The sequence below is a fragment of the Protopterus annectens genome, chromosome 2.part1, assembly GCF_019279795.1.
Source record: "Protopterus annectens isolate FY-2018-M chromosome 2.part1, PAN1.0, whole genome shotgun sequence".
Classification (NCBI taxonomy): domain Eukaryota; kingdom Metazoa; phylum Chordata; order Ceratodontiformes; family Protopteridae; genus Protopterus; species Protopterus annectens.
In genome coordinates, this window is record NC_056729.1 from 929,975,333 (window position 1) to 930,000,324 (window position 24,992).

General features: G+C 40.1%; 1 protein-coding gene across 6 annotated transcripts in view; it reads right to left on the minus strand.

Moving 5' to 3' along the window:
* Positions 1-24,992, minus strand: part of CLCN3 (chloride voltage-gated channel 3) — a 1,613,231-nt gene that overhangs the window by 1,311,065 nt on the left and 277,174 nt on the right. The window lies entirely within an intron of this gene.

The window sequence follows — 24,992 nt, forward strand, 5'->3', positions numbered from 1 at the left end:
AAGGCAAGCAACATGTCCTCAGTGATACCCAGTGAATGCTTAACCCTGAAGTGGCTTACTGAGTATGCACAGTGGGGTTTAGGGGTTGGAAGAAACACAGCCTTTACTTTTATCCTCAGAAGTACAAACAGGATGCAAGGCTCTGATCTTTTGGGGGAAAAAAAACAGGTCTACAAAGCAAGCAGATGGGTAGGCTTAGTTATCATGGAGGGAGAGAAGAAGAAATGTAAACAGTATGCATAACACAAGGTAACAGTAACATCTTTTACAAAGCAAATTACATACTTATAAAAATTAATTTAAAAGTAGCCACTGCTTTCATATAAATGAAATCTAATCAGTAAATGTATGTGTAATTGTTAATGTGTATTAGTTAATGTCTGTTCACGAGTATCACTGAACGTATGTTTAAAAATGTTTGCAATACCTTGGAGCTTTTCTCCCCAGGCCTCTACTGTAAAGGGTCTTTTTGACTAAACCCAGTCGGACAAACTCAGTAAACAGAAGCAAAATAAAGTAAAAATGATTCCTGGCAACTAAAACGGTACTTGCCACATTCTGGGAGGCAGTAAATAATAGACATTCTTACTGTACTAAATGATCTAAGAGGATATACTTTGACCGAACCTGCAACTAGGGCCATCATCTCCACCAATCATAATCTTGCATTTTTCTCCAAACATTCCACACTTATGGCATGCATGCCACCAAGCACCGTGACATCACAGTAAGCGGTCCCAGCCTACTGCGAAAGCACATGCAGCTCCTCAGCCCACCAGTTCTCCCACAGAAATATACTTCCTATAAGACTGAAGGGTGTGCCAGTGGGCATTGTTACAAGACGGCCTCATAATGCCATTATAGCATGTGGAAGTTTAATGCCGAATGATCTGCTACACTGCATTCTGAAAATGCAGTTGCTAACCCTTATACTGACAGAGAACAAAAATATGGAAGTACTGATGTGGCTTACAATACGAGACCATTTAAGAGAAAGTTGAACAGTGCAGCCCTATTGAGCCAAATGATGCATCTTCAATGTCTAGTACTACTAATATGCTTAAAAAGTGCAGCAGGCATCTGTGATTTGGTGCACAGCTACAGGTGCACAGGGTGCTATGATGAAATTGCTATATTTGGCTTAATTCAGAAATAAGAAACTGAATGTATAAAACAGAACAAGTTTCTTAAGGCTCACCCAGTCTTAGTCAGCAGGATACAAAATGGGACAGCATGCACATCATTTGACAGTATTTTCTCAGTAGCAGCAAATATCAGGACAGCTAGATGATCAAGGAAATCATAATCAGCAAAATAACTTGAGAATTATTTCACTGTGAAAAATAATGAAGGGGCTGAATCCAATGGTGTACCCTGAACACAGTTTCATTTGCTGACTGGCAGAAAATTTGGATGTATAATGAAATAAGCACAGGATTACTGCAGCAACCCATTGACAGCAATAATGGCATCTTATTTAAAGGCATAAAATAAAGAAGAAACATCATTCTTTCAGTAGTATGCAAAAGGAAGAACAAATTAAAGCTGGACATTCTCCAGTGAGAGCTGTCCATCATTTTTTCAACAAAGAGAAAGAGATGGCATGCTTTTCGCACTGAGTGAGATTAGCAATGGGTTTATCAGACTCAAACTATGACTTCTAGCTATACTAGCTGTAATCAAGGGGCACATGACATTTTCCATGTTATTTTCCCCAGTAAACAAAAGTGATTTTATGCAATATGCTTTTCTCAGAATACTGTGACTGCAAAGGTAGATTCAGTAGGTTGTGTACTGCCTTTGAGGGCCAAAGAGCCTCAATCCAAAGTGCAGAAAGGAAGAACAATCGAAAGGATTTGATGGCAGTTTCACACGTCTACCTTAGTTTCCGGAAGAAAGCCAAAGACCAGAAACAGAAAAAAAAATCTACCAGGGAAGGAGATAATGATTGTCAACACACACACATATACATATACTTCAACAAAGTATTAGTTTAAGGGTGTGCACACTTATAAAACCAGCTTACTGTACGTTTTTTATTTTTTATATTTTTTCCACCAACAATTTTTCAATTGAATTGTACAGGTTATTGGTCACATTAAAGGTGGGAAAAGTTGTGAAATGATTTATTGTGGTCTCATTTTTTATATATCATAAAACCTGGCATTTTAACAGGGGTGTGTACACTATATATATATATATATATATATATATATATATATATATATATATATATATATACATATATATATGGGTACGTGTCACTTCATCGAAAACCCATTTCACCTAAACTCATTTCACTGAGACCAAATCACCTAAATTTCATTTCACCTAAAACTCATTTCACTGACAAGTAGTACTGTAACGCAATTGACGGGTATATGTCCTTTTCCCCACTGTAGTGAGATCCTAGTGTTAGTATACATATTAAGGGGTGGGGTGGCTTTTACCAAATAATGTAAAACAAAACCAGACAACATAAAACCAAAATATGTGGGGGGGCTACGTCCCCCACCCCTTCTTAATATATATACTAACTCCAGGATCGCACTACAGTAGGGAAAAGGACATATACGTTTGACTTGCCTTACTGTACTACTTGTCAGTGAAATGAGTTTTAGGTGAAAATAAATTTAGGTGATTTGGTCTCAGTGAAATAAGTTTAGGTGAAATGGGTTTTAAGTGAAGTGACACGTACCCATATATATATATATATATATATATATATATATGTGTGTGCATACGTACACACACACACACATGGGTTCCATACACTAGATTGAATTTTCACTAATTCAAAATAGTGCATGGAATGCTCACTGCAGCGAAAGTGCACTTACATGAAGTTCAGTACAATGAACTTCCGTGCAGTACTCACGGACCTTAGGGTTAGGGCACGGGTCATAATACCATGACCCGTGCCCTAACCCTAAGGTCCATGACGACTGCAGCGCAGTGAAGGACATAGCAATGTCCTCCACTATGGTGCGATAGTCACGAACCTTAGGGTTAGAGCATGGGTTAGGGTAAGGAGATAGCTTTACTAACTATCCCCTTACCCTAACCTGTGCACTAACCCTAAGGTCCGTGACTATCGCACCATAGTAGAGGACATAGCTTGTTTTTTATGTCCTCCACTGTGCTGCTGTGTTTTCAGTGAAGTGCACTTACGCAAAAGTTCACTTTTATTTAAGTGAACTTTCGCAGAAGTGAGGCTTCCTATTACAAGTTCGAAGTAGTGAACTTTCGTTCTTGTAATAGGAATCCATATACATATATATATATATATATATATATATATATATATATATACACACACACACACACACACACTTTATCAAAACAGTAGATATGCATGACTGAGCAATAACTCACAAACTTAATGCTAAACTTATATATTTTATTTATTTTATTTTACATTTGTTGACCGGGCTAGTCTAACTGAATATATGTCCATTTTCAGTAGAGGCCCGGGGAGAAAAGCTCCACAGCAGATAGATACAGCTTAATATACATGTGTAAATATAGACATAAAGGGATATTAAAAAAATACATTTAGTTATACATGGTATGAAAAGTCATACGAGTCTAGATTATTTACATTACATAACAAAAAGAGCCATGAGAGAATGACTTACACATTAGGTATACAGAATAGAAGGAAGAAGACAAAAGGACATTTTTGACAACAGTGTTTAAATGCAGAAAAAAGGTTAGATATGATACAAGTAGATTCAGCCAGCGTTAGTACATGGGAGTTAAGGAAGATTTTTAGATGCTTTTTGAAAAGAGGGGTAGATGAAAGGGATGAGAGATTACTAGGAAATTTATTCCAATGGATTCCAATAGTGTTAGTAAATAGAGAATCGCCTGATTTGTTATTGGATTTTAGGGTAGCAGCTAGTAATTTATTGGCTGAGCGAAGGGTGCTTAAATTTTTATAGGGGTTAATTAAGTTACAGAGTATGGGAGTATTTGTAGGGTGATGCAAGATTTTGTGGGTGATGGTTAGTTGATGGAAAAGAAGCTGGTTTTGAAGTTCCAACCATCCTAGTTTATGTAGATTTTGACAGTGGTGAGTACGGAATGTGGACACAGTGGCAAACCTGGCAATGTTATTTGTAAGCGGTGGCCAGCTTGTTTTGATTATTTTTAGGTAGATTTGTAAAAAATTGGGGAGGCATAGAGAAGTGTGGAGAGTAGGTGAGTTTGGGCCATTGTAGTCCTGGCTACAGGTGTAAGGAATGGTTTTAGCCTATAGAGAAATCCTAGTTTTCTATTCACTGATTTGATGGTTGAATTTATGTGCGAGTCAAAGTTGAGGTTATGGTCAATAGTTATGCCTAAGAGTTTGGTAGTTGGGTCTGGTACAATTACAGTGCCATTTTTTGATGCAAGTGTGAAGTCAATAGGAGGAGACTTCTGGGTAGGGGTAAACAGTAGAAGTTTTGTTTTTTTACGGTTAAGGAGAAGACAGCGTTTAGAGAACCAGTTTTCCACTAAGGTAAATACTTTCTGGGTGTGGGACTGAAGTTCAGCAGAAGTTGCTGCAGCACAGATTAGGGTCGAGTCGTCGGCGTATTGAATAAAGGTGGTTTGTGGTATAGATGTTTGCAGGTTATTGATAAAAATAGAAAATAGGAGGGGCCCCAGAATAGAGCCTTGTGGGACTCCCTGTGAGATAGGAAGTAAAGTAGATAGGTTGTTGTCCCAGAGGACTGCCTGTTGTCTGTTTTTAAGATAGGATTCAAACCATTTGGCTGTTTGAATATCAATTGAAAGTGTGGTAAGTGTATCTATCATCAAGTGATGATTCACCATATCAAAGGCTTTGGAGAGGTCTAGAAAGAGGGCAGAGGTGAGTAAGTTGTTGTTACGATTTTTATTAATCGAGTCAGAGAAAGATAAAAGTGCAGTAGTAGTACTGTGAAAAGGCCAAAAACCATGCTGGCAGTTGGCTAAAAGATTGTTTTGGAGGAGGTGATCGAGAAGTTGCTGGTGAATGCATCTCTCCATGATTTTAGCTAAAGGAGAAAGTAGAGCGATGGGGCAGTAGTTAGAAAGTTCAGTTGAGTTGCCTCCTTTATGCAGAGGTATAATACACGAGACCTTACAAAGAGATGGTACAGTACATTCTGTGATGGTCCTATTAATTAAGATAGAGATAGGGTAAGCAAGTGCTCCAGCAGCCATTTGCAGAAATTCAGCTGGAAGGAGGTCAGCTGAGGGGGTACATGGTTTTAGTTTTTGAAGCTGGGCATGGATGAGACTTCCCCAGAGTGCTGAATATTTCCCCTTAGTTCCATAATGCAACACAGAGTTCTAAAGAGCTCTAAAATGTTTTCTTCTACAAAGCATAACTGCAGCCTTTCAGTGTCTCAGTGGGGAAGGCAAAAACTTCAAACAAATAATGAGCCCTTAAAGGAAAATGGGTTTCTCCAAAATGAAATGTATACTTTGTGTGCCCATCCTGTGGCAGAATTTTCTCCTCACAGTGTCCGTGATGAAACTCACTCTTGGTTACTGCTTAGTAGTGCAACTAACTAAATGATCAAACACTGGAAAAACTTCAAGCAAGATTTTTCTAAAAGAAATAGCAATGCAGACCAAGCAGAATACAAAGGAAAGCCTGCTAGTAAATGTACTTTCTGCTCACTAAACAGTATGACAGTATCACAGAATTTAACAGCTTTAACAACTGCAATTACAGTCAAAGCAAAAACTAACACAAGCAACAGAAAGTAGAAAGGGTTTTTGTCAAACTCAGGGAGTTTATAACAAGAAAAATAACTACAGATCCCGTAGAAGTGTTAGCGAAATTTCAGAAATGTTATGAATATTTGTATCAAGCAGAAAAGTGGGAAAAATCAAGAAAAGGCAGAAATGGAAACATTTATCAAAGAATTAAATATGTTAAGGTTAGAGGTAGAGGAAGATCAATAATTAACAGTTAAGACAGCAGGACTTCCGATAAAAATGATGAAGTATAAGCAATCTGCAGAAAAGTCTCCAGGAATAGATGGCATTCCAGTGGAAGTTTGGAAGCTAGGAGGGAAGAAAGTGATAAAGATATGGAAGGTTTTGTTCAACAGTATTTTAAAAGGAGGAAAGTAAAAACATCCTTGAAAAAAAGCTGTGGTAGCTATAATACCTAAAGACAGTAAAAACCTATCAGATCCAGTTTCATACAGGCCCATTTAAATTTCATACAAGCCCATTTACATTTTAAACTACGATTACCAAGTGTTTATGTCTACTACTGCTAAAAGAATGGGAAAAGTGTTACAAAACTGACAGATATGGATCAATGTTGTTTTGTGGAGTAGAGGCAAACATTTGACAACATTAATAGAACAATGACCCAGAGGGAAGCAGAATGTAAGAAAATACTGCTGTTGTGGGGGGGGGGGGTCCTCATCAAGAGAAAGTATTTGACAGAGTAAGCTGGCATTTTACTAGTAGGGCAATGGAAGCATTTGCATTCCCTGATCCAATAACAATGTTACTTATAAAGATATACGAGAGATCAGAGGCAAAAAATCAAAGTGGGGAGGTTCCTCTCTGATAACTTGTGTCTCAATAGAGGAAAAAGGTAGGGGTGTCCTCTTTCTCCTTTATTTGCTCCATATTTGGAACCACTGGCAAAGAAAATAAGGGACTCAAGACATTCAAGGTAATAACTGGTATGATAATCAAGAAAAACTGGCTTTAGGTTCATAGCTGTGTAGTAGGCTAATGACCACAAGGGGCCTTTTTAAGCCTAGCCATGCATTCCAAATCTCTGAGAAGTTCTGGTACCCTTGATAAGTGTAAGCAGGTGCTTTATTTGCAAATGTTATATTGCACCTGATAAAACCAGAAAAGGACATCTCTGTGCTTTGGAACATTCTGAGATAGTTCCATTTTTTATCTTCATTAATTTCACATTCAAAAAAAATTACGGCTACAGCTGTACACTACACACCCACACATGCAATGGTTCAGCAATACAGATATTTATGGTAACCTGATAAAATGAAGTATTTAAGAGATGGGTTATAGCAGCTAAGGATACGTGGGAAGGGACTAAAAAGATAATATAAAAACTGAGAAACTATAAGATCTTGCGTATAGATATTGATAACAAGATACAAGAAGTCAAAATGTTTTTAGTCCCCTTCAGTTTTATACACAGGTCAGGCATATTTTGATCAACCACAGGAGAAGTTGTGGGTAGTTATTAAATAAGAGTTGAAGGATTTTATCTGGAAGGGGAAGAGGACAACACTCAAGTGGGATAAGGTGATCCTTCCAACATAAGGTGGTTTTGTGATTTGAATGGATACTTTGGAGCTACACGATTAAAGCTGTTATACATAACACAAGCATAAAGCTACAATTCAAAGTGGATATGGATGATGATGAAGCAGGGGAGATATTCAAGAAATACAATATTGGGATTTTGGGTTGCAGAACCTTAAGGAGAACAGTCATAGAGATTATATTCATAAAGCAGAAAAAAGTAAACCAAGAACTAAGCCAACATGGGAATGGAGAAAGGAGATTCTGCCAATAGGGATGACCAATTAGGAGTACAGAGGATAGGCAAGAGGGGGCTTGAATTTACTGTAGGAAGCTGGTAATGGGAACAAATAATTAGAGAGGGAAAGTAACAAAACGGGAAGAGGCCAAGCAGACATTTGGTCTGCAGGCCAGAGACTACTCCATCAGGGAATGATCGAGTATATGCAAAGGGAAAGAGGAATCCTATGGGAAAGGCCTGAACTGCTCGAGTTTTACAGAAGCTGCAGTTATAAAGGGAATAATTAGTAGGGAATACAAAATATTGCATGATAACTATAGGATTAAATTACAGGTGGTCAGAAAATTAGGAAGAAAGATAATATAAGCAATTTTCAAAGAAACAATGGGAGGACATATTTATGGCTCCCAAATATGCAACAAAATCTAGATGATTTAGGATTTTTGCTTGGAAGTGTTTGCACAGATGCTTTTATATCTCAGACTCCAAAGAACTTTTCCTCAGGCCAATGGCAAATGATGGATTTGTGATAGAAAAGAAACAGACTCCTGGAAGTATAAGTTTTTTTGAGTGTAATGAGTTGGGAGACTTTAAAAATTCCCTACAGAATATTCTGTCAGGAATTCTGTGCGAGCAAGTGTAACTAAGGAAGTGATGTTTTTGAACTGTGATATAGGATCTGAATTGCCTACACATCGTGAGGCTTTGTTAACTTTAATTCTAGTGGCTGCCAAAAAAACAATTATTAGAAAGTGGAAATTGAAGTATAAACCAACTGTACTTGAAGTACTGAATATTCTAACAGATATAAAAGAACAGGAAAAGGGTAGGAGTAAATTACACAGACAAAAATGGAAATTGTGGGAAACAGTATATGCAGAAAAATGTTTTGGAGACGGAATGAGGTTTAACAGAAGACAGGAATTGAATAATTTATGTAATGCAGCTTATTACAATATATGTGCTGAAGAATGTTTGTAAATATGAACTTGTTAATATGGTTTGATTACTTTTATATAAATGTAAGTTTATCTATGTCAAAAGTGATAATTCAATAAAGGTATTTAAAAACAAAACTTCCAAGTTAGACAACAAAACTACACACTCGGGGGCAATCTAGAGGAAACAGGGTTCCTATTACCTGATCGAATGTTTAGGTTACCAAATACCTAAACATTCGATCTGGTAACAGCAAAAGCAAAAAAATGTGAACGGACGATTTAACACAGGGAAAGAATTCCCTTGGCTATTATGTGTTTTTTGCCCCATTCCCCACTGTAGAGTGATCTCGGAGTTGGTATACTTAGTTAGGAGGTGTGGGGGGCACGGCCCTTCACATCGGGGGATGTGGTGGGCGAAGCCCCCCACTTCATTTTTGTTTAAATTTTTTTTTTTGCAGCCGAGGGAATTCATTCCCTACATTAAAATCGGCCGTTCGCTGTTTTAATTTTTCAATATCACCAGATTGACGTTTAGGTATTCGCTAACCTAAACATTCGATCAGGCAATATAGACACGAGGAAACACAATCCCTTGTCAGACCCCACCGCAGTACTAGTGTGTGTGTGTGTGTGTGTGTGTGTGTGTGTGTGTGTGTGTGTGTGTGGGGGGTCTTTCTAAAATTTAGCCCTTTTATATGTAACTGTTATTAAAAACATTTAAGGCCAAATGAAAGGATCATCTTTCGAGTGAAGCTACACTTGTATCCTTTCAGGACAATGTGGAGTAGTCAGGAAACATGCTGCTGAAAAATGTATTAACATATCTTTGTGAGCATTAATTTGAGTGGCTCACCTTCAGATATAATGTTTTATTGCCATGGCAAAGTGAAAATTATGCTCATTATTCACTGTAAATAATGACTGTATCAATGTATTGTAAACAAATTGTTCTTTTGTCTCTCTTGGCCTGGGTCATAGTTGTAAAGGGTCTGGTTATCAATCTACTTACCAGATTAATAAAATGAAATAAACTCTGCTAAAAATACACAAACTCTAAAGGGCAGCCTGGAGCTACTCTACACTGCAACAAATACCTGCAGAGGGAGGGATGTGTAATGCATTACAGCAAAGGGGAAGTGATAGGCCTAGGAAAGTTCAGACAGCCAAGTGTTCCTAAAATATGCAGCCTTAGTCTCATGAGTTATAAAGGATGTGCCCACTCCCATCAGACCATTCTTCAGCAAAATCCTGTAAAAGAAATAAAATATAATGCTGGCTATATTTATGCAATACATTTGCAAATAATACTCATACTAAAACGTATAAAGTGGCAAAGGTAACTGACCAATTAGGCTGCCAGTTATCTGTCTATCAAATGTACCATGCACAAGAGAAAAAGTACAGTTGTATAAAATGCACTTACAAAAGATGACATCTGAATTCCTCACTGCTGCAGTAGCCTTTTGGCTATACTAGTTGCATCCTTGCCTAGGATACAACAGGCCAGCTTCATAAAGCTCTGGCTCCCTTAAAAACTTTACTCTGACTTCAGACTGGTCAGCACAACAAGAGTGAATAAATCTTGAGGACTCTTCTCCCAAACAGAAAGAAAAGCATACTTATTCTGAACCTCTAAAAGACAAATGTAGAAATCAGCAACTTTATATGCCAACAACTAACTATATACAGAAGTAGGGGAATGACAGCTGGGTACGGCTACTGCAGCAGTGAGGAATTCGAACATCTATTGTTATGGAAAATGCAGCTTGCACAACTGTACTATGTTCATCATTCTCACTGCTGCAACAGCCTTTTGGCAATATAGCTTGATTACTACAGTCTATCCATCCAGGGATGAGGAAGGATTAAGATCCAGGAGTCCTAGGAGAATGGTTCTAGCAAAGCTAATACTGGTCCTTGAAAAAGAACCCAGTTTGTAATGCTTTGTAAAAGTATGTTTAGATGACCAAAGTTGCTGTCTCTATAAAGCTTCTGGAGTCTAGCCCTTTCTAATATGCCATTGTAGATGCCACGGCTGTAGTAGAAGAAGGCTTTCTACCTCTCAAAAGTGATTTACCATGGATGGTATAACAAAAGGCAATAGTTAAGAACAACCATCTCAAAATAGTCATTTTTGAAACAGGTTGCCTCTTCCGTGTCCCAGCATAAGAAAATAAACAGCTGATCTGCTTTTCTAAAGTTCTGTCATGGTAATTCTTCAGTTGCCTAAACACGTCCAGTGTGTGTAGAATTCTTTCTCCATGGTTCTGAGGATCTGGACAGAACACTGGGAGATTAATGGCTTAATTCAATGTGAACTTTGAAACCACTCTGGGCTTAAATGAGGGATTTGTTCTCAATGAGACTACATCTACACCAGATAAGGTTTACCCACAGTGAGAGCTTGCAAGTCAGTCTTCTTGCACATGTCAGAGCAAATAGAAGCACAGTCTTCCATGTGAAGAACTTTAAATCAACTTCATAAGCTGGTTCAAAGGAAGACAGAGTTAACTTTTCCAGCATAAATTTAAGATCCCAGGAAGGGGTCATCTGTTTTTTAGGAGGTCAAAAATGTAAACCGCTTAAGAAACTGTTTTATCAAAAACATGGGCAAACATGCTGAAATAGCTGCAAGAAGATGCAACTTGATAAAGGAAGATTAAGAAAGGCCAGAGGAAAAAAATCACACACATCTCAGAAATAGTGGTGCATAATCTCTTATGGGACCGTGGTTACTGGCTTGTCACCAAGTGGAAAATCTTTTCCACGTGTCAATTCACAATTTTCCATTAGAGGGATTTCTTGCCTCCTTTAATATCTACTGAAAGCCCTCATGAAATACATGCCTAAATGGTATCAAGACAATCATCCAGGCAGTTAGCTAGAGTTGTTTAAGACTGGAGTTAGCTAGAGTTGTTTAAGACTGGAGTTAGCTAGAGTTGTTTGACTGGAGTATATCAAACTCCCCCTGTCTTGTATGAATACATCCACTCTGTGAGGAAGCAGGTGGTAATCACCCTTGGATAATTCCATAAAAAAGCAGAAATAATGCTACCCAGGCCAAAAGAAATTACCAGAATGAATTTTGGGAAGTCCTTCTGAATCTTCAAAATCACCCTGGTTATCAGTGGAAAGGGGGAAAGCCATAAGGAACAGTGGTGACCAAAGGAATGACACTGCATCAGTTTTCCAGGCTTGCTTGCAAGGAGTCTTGGAGCAGAATTTGTTCAGTCGCCTGTTTTGAAAAGTGTCAAACATGTATTTAAGGTATTCCCCACAACCAGACCAACTCCCAAAAGACTCCCCTCATTCAAATTTCCACTTATGAGGGTCCGTCTTGGTCCAGCTTAGCTTGTATCACATCACTATGGTGCTGTCTGTGACTGTATGAGGTCTAGGGAATAAAAGATGGAGACTTTAAGGCATGGATCACAGGTAAAATCTCTATAACGTTTATATTCTTGGGTCTGAGGAATTTCAAAGACCTTGCACTTTTATCTCCATATAAACTGCTGCTCAAACAATATCTGAGGTGTCTGGAGTTAAAATAGATAAGGGATCCGAAGAGAAAAGGGGAGACCTAAATTTAGAGCCATTTGCTGTAACCACCAATTAAGTTCCTTTTTGACAAAGCCCAAAATTGGAATCTGAAATTCCGTAAGATGAAGATGTTCGGTCCTTGTGCTCTTTGCAAACCACTGAATTTTTCTTACGTGTAACCTGATAAAAATGATAGAAACCATGATGCCTGGAATCCTGAGATATTCTTTTGCAAAAAAAATTTGAGACTGATAGAAGATAAAAATCCTTCTGTGTAACAAAAGCATTCTGCGGAAAAGTGGCAATGCAACCAAGATGCACAATCCTTCTGTTACAGTATTAAGGATGATTTTTGTACTTTTGTCTAGAAGGGTCATTATTTTTTACTTTTAGTACTGTCACACACAGATTTAGAAAGGAAAAATCTAAAACCGGTCCCCAAGAAAGCTCTTTCTTTGCAACCAGGAACATTCTGAAATAGAAGATTTTGCCATTTTGATCTAAAGGCACTGGTTCTATGACTCCTAGGGTAAACCAGAGAAAAGAGAAATGTCTGTCCGATTTGGAGAATGGGGAGGAATTCCAATGAAAGAACGTAGATGTATTTAGTGCCAACTGGAACTCTCATTAACCACTTTTAGCACTGAAGAGTCTGAAACAACTGGTTGTCAAACAGGAATGTAAAGAGCCAGTTTCTGGGACAGATTCAGATAGAGGCACTGAACTAGGGATGGGGGATAGAATACTGAAAGTCATTCTGAAGCATTAGACTGTTCCCTTTTTTGGAAAAGATCCTTATTTCTTCTTGTTCACCTCTTGTTCTCTTTTTTGTTCCCCGTTTGCCTTGGGGTGCCAAGGATTGTTCATTTTGTTCTCAAAAGGAAAACATGACTTCGGAGATTTAAAAAATAGGTCTTGAAAAATCTTAGATTCTTCCTGAATTAGCTCTTTCTTCATACTGTTTGAGGACCCAAGTAGCAAAGAGGCCAAACAAAACCTCCTTATTTAAAACAGAATTTAAAATCTGGAACTACTTTATTAGCAAACATTTGATTCTGTACCCAACCACACCTCCTCAAAACTGTATTAGTAGCACTAGGCACAGTATCTGCACAATCATACACATTCTGTAAAGCATGTTTAGATACTTGATAAAGATTTAAAACAAAGGAATTCCTAAAACAGCTATCCTTCTGAAGCAAGCAAGTTTATTCTCTCATACTGTCTACACAAAACGGAATATACTACCACATATGTGCCTGGTGGTTAAGTATTCTATAAGCTAAAGAGGAAGAAGAGAAAATTACCAAATCTGTCCAATACTTAGCCTTTTTTGTCCACGGGGAAGGGTTTGTATTAATTAATAGTCTGTTCCCAGCTGGTGAAGAGGTGGACACTGCAGCTGGCCTTGATTTAAGATAAGAAAACAACATTTTTTTTAAGCTTGAGGTACTTTATACAGTCTGACTTTTTGAAAACTGAACGTTGAGAGTCAAGATTATTACCGGCAGCATTAAACATGCTCCACTGCTAGCAAGATGGGAGGATGGGTGGACAATGAGGTATATCATCCTGTAACACACCATATATATTTCCTCAGGTCAGGGGGAGCATCTACCTGTTCCCACAAACATACTTAATTCACACTAGAAACAGTCAGAGAAAGAAAATTCCTCCACAGGGGGGAGAGGGACAAGTTTCCTCAGAATCAGAATTGTGGGATAAAAAAAAATTAGATTTATGGCCTTGGGAATCTATCGTAGAAAAAAGCTTGGTCAATGTCAGAATCCACCGACACATTTTTTTCAAGAATTCCTTTAGTGACACTGTCTGCAAGTAAGTATTTCTGAGAACCTTGCTTAACACACCCTGTAATAATTGCCTGACTAAGGTAAGAAAATAATCTGTTCTAATAGACACCATGGTCTTCAGATGTACAACGTTTAACCTTCTGTTTTTTCCATGCAGGTAACACCCTGACAGAAGACCAACTTGGAGATGGCAATTCAACCCTATTAAAAGATCTATTTCCTCGTTTATCCTGGGAATCATTCTCCAGCGTGTCTCCCAGACCCAAGGAAGATGATTTTCCCATGCTCGTATCAGACACTGAACAGTCAAAAAAGACATGGCTGAAAACATCAATACCAGTTGACACCAGAAAAGCAACTGAGTGATCTAAAGAACAATGAATGGATACTACAAGGTCTTGGAGGAGGAACTGAATGAGCCCATGGTGGCAGAAAGAGATCTATTATACTGTAAGTTTTTTGTAGGTACAGCAGAAGAATAGCCAGCAAGACTGGAAGTATCCATGCTACAGCTGTGAAAGTTGAAACCCGGTAAAAAGTGCGCCAATGAGTCAATCAGAAGCTAAATCATCAAGCAAGTATTCACAAAATACTGTGCGCGCACACACCCACACCCACTTTCCCAAACGATCCCTTTTTTGTAAAGGCATAAGTAGACCACTAAACATCCTGTCAGAAATCAAGCAGAAATGCTCAAAGAAGTCTGACAGAAAAAAAAGTGGTCATGAAAAGAACACAAACATAACACTGAGAAACATTTTCTGCCCATATAAAACATTTCCCCAGTCCTTAAATTTGCACAAAACATTAAATGTTCACAAAAGCAGTACACTTTTACTATAAAAAATAGCCTAAAAATAGATGCAGAAACCTTTACAAATGCACTCTATGAGCACCTACAAGGATGCATGGATCATGCCATCCCTAGCAAAACCAAGACTAATTGGTGGACACCTGCAATAAACAGGTAATACAATAGAAGGAAGAAACTAGTTAGAAAAAAAAAAGCAAATCCCAAGAAGGAAAGACATCCCTGATCAGTATCAGTAAGAAACTAAGGTCCCTCATGAAATCATCCAAGGCTAACTTCGAAAGAAAAACAGCCAAGGATTCAAAAGATAACCATAAAGCCTTCTTTAGCTATGTTAAGAATCTAAGTGGCAACTCGCAGATATGCACTGAATTTGTGCAAATTAGCACAAAATATACTGAACCTACTGATATTGCCAACGTCCTGGCAGACAGATTCAGTGCAAACTTCACCCCCCTCTCACCTCCAAAAGGACCCACAACAATACCAGAAAAGTGTAGTGTCCCAAAAAAATCACAGATGCACAGGTGAAAACAGCCCTTCCAAAAGCCAAAAACACAGCGTCAATGGGACCAGATGGTTTCCCAGGCTGCGTCTTGCACGAACTACAGAACAAACTACCCCCCACCACCACCTAAACACGCTGTTCAACCTCAGCCTCTACACAGGCTACGTGCCCATAGAATGGCACACAGTCAACAGTTATTCCTCTCCACAAAGGAGGGGCCACAACTGACCCTGGTAACTATCGCTCCCATAAGCCTGACTAGCCTGGTCATCATGGAACTCATTAACAAAGACATTGGGAACCTCCAAACACTTGACCCGACCCAGTTTGACTTTAAGGGCAGATCATGCCTACTAAACCTGGTTGACTTCTTCGAGACAATCACCAAGGCCATAGACGAGGGAAAGGTGGTTCACACAGCCTACCTTGCCCTCACCTAGGCTTTCGACACCATTCCCCACACGGGTATTACAGAAAAACTCACCAGCCTGAACATAAATCCCTACGTCACGAGATGGGCTGCCAACTGGCTTATAGACAGAACTCACACGGTAAGAATAGTGGGCTCCAGGTCCAGCTCTAAACCAGTCACAAGTGGTGTCCCGCAAGGCTTGGTCCTGGGACCCCTACTGTTCGGCATATACTTCTCAGAAGTACAGGCAAATACAGGAGGATTTTGGCTAACCAAGTTCGCCGATGACTGCAAACTGGGAGCCATAACTGACTCTCCGGCTGACACGGACATCCTCCAAAAGGGCCTTACTGAGACAGACACCTGGTGTCAAAGTCATGGCCTCAAGCCAAATGCCAAAAAATGCATAGTCATCCCATTTGGGAAAAACAAAACTCCCATGAATTACCACATAGGTGGCAGCCCCCTTAATACAGAAGAGGTAATAAGAGATTTGGGGACCCAGGTAGATAGTAATCTCTCCTTTGACAATCATATTACCAAAGTAGTAAGGAAATCCTTCTATGTGGCCCATCTAATTACTAAAGGGTTCACATCTTGAAATAAAGAGGTTATAGTGCCCCTCAACTCATCACTTATTAGACCCATCATAGAGTACAATGCCCCATTTGGGATGTACCTCACAAGATACTTCCAACAGCTGGAAAGACCACAAAAGTATCTCACCAAGAGAATAACTGGCCTCAGACATATGTCCTATGCAGCCCGACTGAAAATCTCTGGCTGTACTTAGTGGCATACCGCTTACTCAGAGGTGATATCTGCCTGACTTACAAAGTCATGTCCATCTCAGAATTGATGGACATGCTCCACCTAAAGAAATCAAAGTCACTGTGTGCCACAGGCACTAGTGAGATAAACCTCGCCACAACAATAAACAGAACATGTTGGAGGGATAGATTCCTGTCATAGAGACTCCCCATGCTTTGGAACAAATTTCCAAATTACATCAGGCAGAGCCCTTCACTAACACTCTTCAAGAGAAACATTGACGAGTGGAAGGGTAAAGTACAGTTGTGTACACTTACCATAAATGTAGATGTTCGAATGTATTCACTGTTGCAGTCATTACATTTGGGTTATCTGCTTGCAGGTAGCCCACAGTCGGCCTGATTAACAAAGTCTTGGGTCCTGCGTCGGTTGCTGTCCCTTCTTCCATGATGTCAGGTCGTCAAGTGTAGAAAACATGCTGCCGACGCCATTACATCAGTTTTCCTTGCCCCAGATGTCAGGTGCCCCCCCTAATAGGAAGCAATTAAACATAAAAGCACGAAGATATACCTCCAACAAAAAAGCAAATACACCAAAAAGGCTTTTAAGCATAGTAAAGGAAAGTAGAGGTATAGCCAAAAGAAGTTAGGGGGCTGGAGGGAGGGTAACCAGGACTGCAACAGTGAATACACTCTAGCATCTACATTTATGCTAAGTGTACACGACTGTACTATGTTATTCGTGTTTCACTGTTCCAGTCATTACATTTGGGTAGATTCCCAAAGCTATGGTAGGGGGGACGAGGAATTTATATAGCATTAGGGCCAGCTATAAGGCCCTGCAAGACTGCAGTGGCAAAGCCAGCTCTGGATTTAGAGAAAACTGACAAATGATAATGCTTGGTAAAGTATGTACAGAACTTCAGGTAGCAGCTTCTAGGATGTCCCTGGTAGGGACGCCTCTAAGAAAGGCTGTAGAGGTAGATGCAGCACTGGTGGAGTGAGGTCTGATCCGCTGGGGGATAGGTTTTCCATGGTGCTTATAGCAGAAATTAATGCAATGGCTTATCCATTTAGAAATGGTTTGCTTTGAAATAACCTTCCCCTCTGCCCCTGCAGCAAATGCCACCAGCAGTTGTTCAGATTTCCTTTGAGGTTTAGTCCTGTCCAAGTAGAATCTAAGTTGTCTGTGCACATCTAAGGAATGCAGTATCCGTTCCCCTTTATTCTGTGGATTGGGAAAGAAGGCTGGCAAATGAATGGACTGATTAAGTGCCACACTGTATACCACCTTGGGCATGAAGGATGGATTGGTTCTGAGGGACACCCTGTCCGCATGAAAGATGATGAAAGGCTCCACTGCCATAAGGGCCTGTAATTCAGATACCCTTCTAGCTGAAGTGATTGCTAAAATGAAAGCTGTTTTCCAAGAAAGAAATTTTAAGTCTGCAGTAGCAGCTGGCTCGAAAGGAGGTAGAGTGAGTTTCTCCAAGACAAAATTAAGGTCCCAGGCTGGGGTTGGAGCTCTCCTGGGTGGTCTCAAACTTTTGGCCCCTCTGAGGAACTGCTTGAGCAGCGGATGAGAGAAGAGGGGAAGTTCTGTGTTATAATGAGCTGAAATGGCTGAGGCATGGATTTTAATGGAGGAAAAAGACAGGCCCTTGTAAAGCATCTCAGTTAAGTATTGTAAAATCTGAGGTAAATTGGGCGCTGCTGTGCTCATCCCTTGAGATTGGTTCCAGGCACAGAATCTTTTCCATTTTTCAGCATAAGATTTTCTAGTACTAGGCCTCCTTGCCAATAAAATTATATCCATCACAGGTTTGCTGAGGGATGGTAAAGGGGAGATTAAGTAATTAGCCAGGCTGCGAGGTTCAGTGTTGGAAGCTGAGGGTGCAGAATCTGGTTCTCTTGCTGAGACAGCAGGGAAGGAATCTGAGGCAGGTGCCATGGAGACAACCATGACATACTGCGCAGGAGGGGGTACCAGTGTTGGCGCGGCCAGCCTGGAGCAATCAAAATCATCCTTGGTTTGTCCTGCTTGATTTTTAGTAGTACTTTGAAGAGCAGAAGCAGAGAGGGGAAGGCATAGACTGATAGGTTTTTCCAGCTGAAAGACAGAGCATCCACTTTCCAGGCTTGTTTATGGGGAGTCCTTGTGAAAAATTTGTCCAATTGGTAGTTCTGGGGAGAGGCAAACAGGTCTATATCTGGGCTCCCCCATTTGCTTGTCAACATGTTGAAAATCCTTGGTTCCAGTTTCCACTCATGTGGGTCCATGAGGTTTCTGCTTAGTCCGTCTGCCAGTGAATTTAATTTTTCTGGCAGGAATTGAGCTTGTAGGTGCACTTGGAAGCTCAAGGCTGTGTTTCACAATGCCATGGCTAGTCTGCAGAGGGGGTAAGAATGTGTACCCCCCCCCCACTTGTTTATGTACCACATAACAGTGGTGTTGTCCATCTTTACCATTAGTTGTCCTGGAACAATGTGGTCCTTGAAGGCTGTCAGAGCATTCTGTACAACTAACATTTCTTTTTGATTGATGTGCAGGTGCATTTGACTTGGGTTCCTTTGGCCCTGAATGCACTTCCCTGCCAGGTGAGCCCACTATGCATAGTCTGATGCATCTGTTGTTAGGGTTTGGGCGTCAGGGGATGGTGTGAAAGGTAGTCCCCTTGTTTTGGTGGCAGGCCTCTGCCCACCAAAGAAACTCTAGGCGTAGGCAAGGTATGATAGAAATCATTGTTTCTAGGTCTTGAGAATGTTGATACCATAAGCTTTTTAGATACCACTGTAGTTTCCTCATATGCAGTCTTGCATATGGAATTAGAAGAATGCAGGAGGCCATGAACCCCAAGGCTTGCCGTATTTGTCTTGCAGATAGCAGGGTTTTTGTGGCCACTTGTTTGAAGTAGGCTGTCAAATTAATTTGCTTTCTGGCATGAGGTAAGCCATCTGGGAAGTTGTATTCAAACTTGCTCCCAGAAATATAATTTGTTGACAGGGTACCAGGTGTGATTTCTTTTCATTTATGGTGTACCCCAGACAAGTTAGAACCCTTTTTACAAAGGCCAGATGATTCGAAAGTATGTCCTGGCTTTCTGCCTGAATTAGACAATTGTCCAGGTATGGTTATATTTGAATATTTCTTTGCCTGCAAAATGCAATAACTGGTGCTAGGCACTTTGTGAATACCCTGGGCACAGTAGATAAGCCAATGGGCAGTGCAGAGAACTGATAGTGCGTGTAGCCTGCTTTGAAGCTTAGGTATCTTCTGCAAGATTCCCTGATTGGGATGTGCAGACATGCTTCTTTTAAATCTAGTGTTGCCAACAAGGCATCTTTACCTAGCATAGGAAGTAATTAGTGAAGAGTCAGCATCTTGAATTTTGGAATCTCCAAAAAGGTGTTTATAGTAGACAGGTCCAGGATAGGACGCAATGAATTGTCTTTTCTGGGTACCAGGAAAAGTTTGGAGTAGAAACCTTGTCCCTTTTCCTCTTCTGGTACCAGTTGAATAGCCCCCATGCTTAAGAGAAAAGTACTTGTTTTTGGGCCTCTGCCCACTGATTTGGGGATAGGTCCGGCCACCCAGTTGGTGTTGGCAACGTGTGGAAGTGAAATCTGTATCCCTGGGATACTATATTTAAAACCCATTTGTCCTGGGTAATGAGTTCCCAATTCTTGGCATGAAGAGCAATCTTTCCCCCTAAAGGGGCTGTCAGTTGATAAGTGTTTGGAAATGTTAAAAGAAAGTCATTGAGACAGTTTACCAAAGGTGGGAGTCTTATTATTCCCAGACTTGGAAGTGGAGGCCCCCCCACTGCTTAGTTCTGTGAGTCCCATGGGACTGAAACCTGGGTTTTTTGTTGCGTCTGGGTTTGGCTTGAGAAGACCTGGACAGGGCTGGAAAGGACCAATTCTTAGAGGACCAGTGCCTACTAAATCTAGGAGGCTGAACTTGTAAAAAATCTTTAACAGTTTGCATTGATTTAGCTTTATCTTCCATCTTTTTAAGAACTTCCTCAGCCTTGTTGCCAAACAGGCGGTGCTGATTTAAAGGAGCATCCAACAATTTAGCTTTAACATGATCAGGCAAAGATACTTCCTTAAGCCAAGCATGCCTTCTGAGCACAGACCCAGTAGCAGCAGCCCTGCAAGAGGCCTCTAATGAATCAAAACCACATTGCAAAGTATGCTTTCCAACTTGTTCGGCAGAATGCATTAAATCCTGTAATTCTTTATTTTCCACACAGTCAGGAATCAACATCATTTTCTGTTTAAGCAGTCCAATAACACGTTGCTGATATTTTAACATACGAAACTGGCAGTTTAAAGCCCTAATGGCCAAGGTTGCAGAAGTGTAAAACTTCTTACCCTATCTACCCAGCGCCCTGAGGTCTCTATCAGAAGGGGTAGGATTTTTAGTAGTAGAAGCCTTAATGCCCTTGGGCTCCTGTGAAATAGTCTCTGGATCTGCAATAGGATTTTTGAAAAGGAACTTGTGGGACTCAGGGACCCTGTAGTATCGGTCAGGTTTCCTGGGAGCAGGAGGCAGGGAATCAGGGGCCAAACTAGATTCCGAGAAACCATCATCAAAAATGTCTAGTACAGGAAGAATAGCTAAAGGCCTATGCTGATGTAGGAGAAGGAAATCTCTAAGCCTCTTTTTTGAATCAGAAAAATTCTGGCTTTCCAAGTGGAAATGCTCCCTTAGAGTATGTAAGGTTTCCCCAAAAGAAAAATCCTCCGGAGGGGAAACAGAGGGAATAAAGTCCTCTGCATCAGAATCCTCATAAGTAGGTAAGGACAAATCCAGATCAGAAGAGTCAGAAAAAAACAGAATCCTGATCAGAAGATTCATAATCAACTTCAGTCCTAGGCCTCTTAGAAGGGGGGGGGGGGGTTGGCTACCCCTGATTTAGTTATTAGATCTTCAGCCATTCTTATCATTTGTTTTTTAAGCCTAGAGGCCTGAGCATGTGGCCTGGGTGTCGGCTTTTTAGACATGGATCGAGATTTAGGCCTAAGTAAAGAAGGAGGTGTCGGTTTAATATGCAAGTCCATAGGCCTGAATACACCCTCAGAAGCCGGTGCCTGCACGGCGGCTCCGGACCCATCCAAGGTACAGACATCTGCGGGTTCCATAGTTGAAGCATCTCGCGGCATACCGGACTCAGAATGGGTCTCAGTAGAAGCCTGCGAATCAGAAGTAGCAGGCATCAGGGGCTGCAAAAGCGTCTCACTGAGTATCGGCGAACTGGCGACTGGCTTAGAAGCGTCGTCGGCAGTTTTGGACTTGGCAGCCTGTCTCTGTCTTTATCTTTGCATTTTTTCAGAATCCCAGTAGTCTGATGGCTAACCAATGACATTTCTGGATAATTAAACAGAGAACAGAAATATTTAGAGGCGAAAATATACCAATGACGGACAGTGCGCTGATTAAATAAAGCACAAAACCGACAGCAAGGTACGCCGTGGTCAGGGCCTAGGCAAGGATTACAGTATGAATGAAAATCTTTATGAGTTATTTGCTTTCCAAAATTAACGCAATTATTAACTTTTACTGACATTGGTAAGGAGCAAGAAAAAGTTTCCCCAACGGGGTACTTAGCTTTAGTTGAAGACGTTGGTACTGAAACGTGAAAATGAAAATTTCAGGAGTCGGCTGACAGACACTTGCGAACTGCTTCTGCTTCGGGCACTGCACGGCAAGAAGGACTGATGTAATAGCGTCGGCTGCATGTTTTATACCCGACGACCTGACATGGAAAAAGGGACAGCAACCGACGCAGGACCCAAGACTATGTTAATCAGGCCGACTGAGGGCTACCTGCAAGCAGATAACCCAAATGTAATGACTGCAACAGTGAAACACGAAGAATATCAGAAAATACAATCCTGGGATCACTTCATTGGCTCTGCTTGACAGAGGATCAGTTAATTAATCAATGAGACGGTGAAAGCAGACACACTCTGGATAGGCTTATAAATGCCCTCAGGCAGACAGCCTAGTACCTACCTTTGAACCTATTAACAAATGAAAAAAAAAAGCTCAACTAGAAACAACTGTCACAGACAGCAAATTTCCAATACTATGAAAAAATACCATGTTTCTAAAAGGGTAAATGCCACTTTTAGTCACCAAATAAAACACAATAATATTTTCTTAAAAGGGCACACATTTCTGTATGGAATGGTTTTCTGCAAGGACTTATCTGCCAGAAATAAAGCTTCAGGTCTGACCACTACTTCTGTGGAATCTCAGAGATGCTTCCTCTCAAAGTACTTCTTCATTCACTCTGTCTACGGACTACCCTCCTCTGCACTGACCAATAAGCGGTCAGTGAAGTTGCAGGAGAGAGCCAGAACTTTATGAATGTACTGTATCTTGGCCATGTGGCCAGGTCATTGTTGTAAACGATCCTTGGAGCAATCCACCTACCTGGTTACCAGATGTAAAAAAATATGTAAATGTACAAGACTGAAGGATGAGTGCTTATGAAATCCATGTCTCCATGAGTGTGCACGTATGTATGGTGCTATCTGTGCCACACATAGTTCTTGTGCCTTACTGCACTTATAAACACTTGTATGCAATATGTTGCAAACTTGTAAAGGTTAAGATATACAGCAATAGATAAAAAAATTCACAACAGTACAATCAATAGCATGAAACAGAATGGATTTCAGTTCAAGGTAGTACTATAAAACAAGGATCTGTAGTTTATCAATCATAGTAGTATAGCTAGGCTGGGGTGAGGGGACAACTGCCCTGGATGCCAAATGTTAGGGGTTGCAGTCAACCATCCAAGAGTGATCCTGATCACTTTTTAGTGCATATCGGCTTTTAAAAACCAGTACCACATTTGAGGTCAATCCAATGCTCTACAGCACTCCGTGTGTTGTTTTAAAAGAAAAAAGAAAAAAAAATGTGTTTCTTTCCCTCTCTTTTTTAGTTATAAAAGACATCTGAACACTGTAGCTCTCCATAATTGTACAGGGAATAAACTGTAAGGAACGTAGCAAGTAGCTTGCTACAGTTTAAAAAAAAAGTTTTTTTTTCTTTACTAAAAGCTAAGCACTGTAGCACAAAGGATACAGTTTACAAAAAAAAAAAGTCTCTCCACCCACAGTAAAATCTGAGGGAGGTGGGTTGAGGGGCAGGACACAGGAAAATGACCCAATTGGCTAGACGGCTTCTACATTTCAGGAGCACCTGTCACCAGATATAGGACCTATTTTGTTTTGTTCTTGCACTGAGGAGATGGGGGCATGTACCTGGCTACCATGCATGTACAAGGAATAGATTATTTTTTTTTGTTTTGTGGTATTTTTTTTGGTTGTTTTTTTGGCTTATCCACTGAAGGGCTGGGATGGGGGCACATGTATTAGGTAGTGTACTGCAGGATGGGATTCCTTTTGCCTTTCAATTGAAGAGAGAGTGGCCTGCTGCCTTGTGGGAGTGGCACAGGGTTCTAGTTGAACCAGCTACACCTCTGCTCAAACAACTGTGCACAAAACAGTTAAAGCAGACAAAAATCACATCCTAGACTTTAAAGTGAATGACAGCAAGTATCCAAGTCAGTAGCACAGCTAACAAGTGCAGTGGAAAAATTCACTAATAATGCAGTAATTCTTTTGAAGTCTGATACTTTTAACAAAGAAAAAAATTCTATACTTATTACTAGCTTCCTACTACTTCCTAGGCTGGTATGTTAACATTATTTTAATATACAAATATTTACATCTGTGAATTAGCTTACTAAATCTAAAACTGTCTGCCTAGAGCTATGTGCTGCAATAATGCAACAGAATTTAAAATTAGTGTCATGGCAAGCAGATTTAGAGAGAGTTTACTAGTCTCGTAACACCCATGGGGTGGGTAGTAATATCAGCACAGTGCACAGCCCCTGCTTCTTCTTTACTGTCTTCAGGCACATACTCATGGGTCTACTTCACATGACTGAAAACTCAAAATACTGAAATTTCATTTGACTGAGACCACAGTACCTAATTTTCAGAATACTGAAAACACATTTGACCGAGACTCATTATACTGAAAGCTTACAATGCTGAATTTTAAGCCGCAGATATGCACACTTACAACACAAATGACTAACTCTTTCCAAAACCTAAAAACTACTTACTTACCCCTCTTAACAGAAACCGGATGACGTAAAACCATACTTGGGGGGGGGGGGCCTGCACCCCCCCCCCCAATTATATATACTAACTCCAGAATTGCACTACAGTGGGGAAAAGGGCATATACCTTTTACTTACCTTACATTACTGTACATACTGCCAGGAGCACGCAAAACGTCTGCCATATTACTTTACATACTTCCCATAAAAATGGAGAGACACATTCCCAAATTTAGAAACAATACAATGCTACTTTTATGCCACTATCAGTATTCTGACAGCACTTTAAGTTACAGTATTTTTTTTTTTTTTTTTATCACAAGCAAGTCACAGGTGAAGGGAAACGCACATCATGTCTATGGCTTAAAATTCAGTATTTTGAAATTCAGCATTGTAAGCTTTCAGTATGAGACTCAAATGAGTTATCAGTATTTTGAAAATTAGTTATTGTGGTCTCAATCAAATGAAGTTCAGTATTTTGAGTTTTCAATCATGTGAAGTAGACCCATATACATACATATACCTATAAA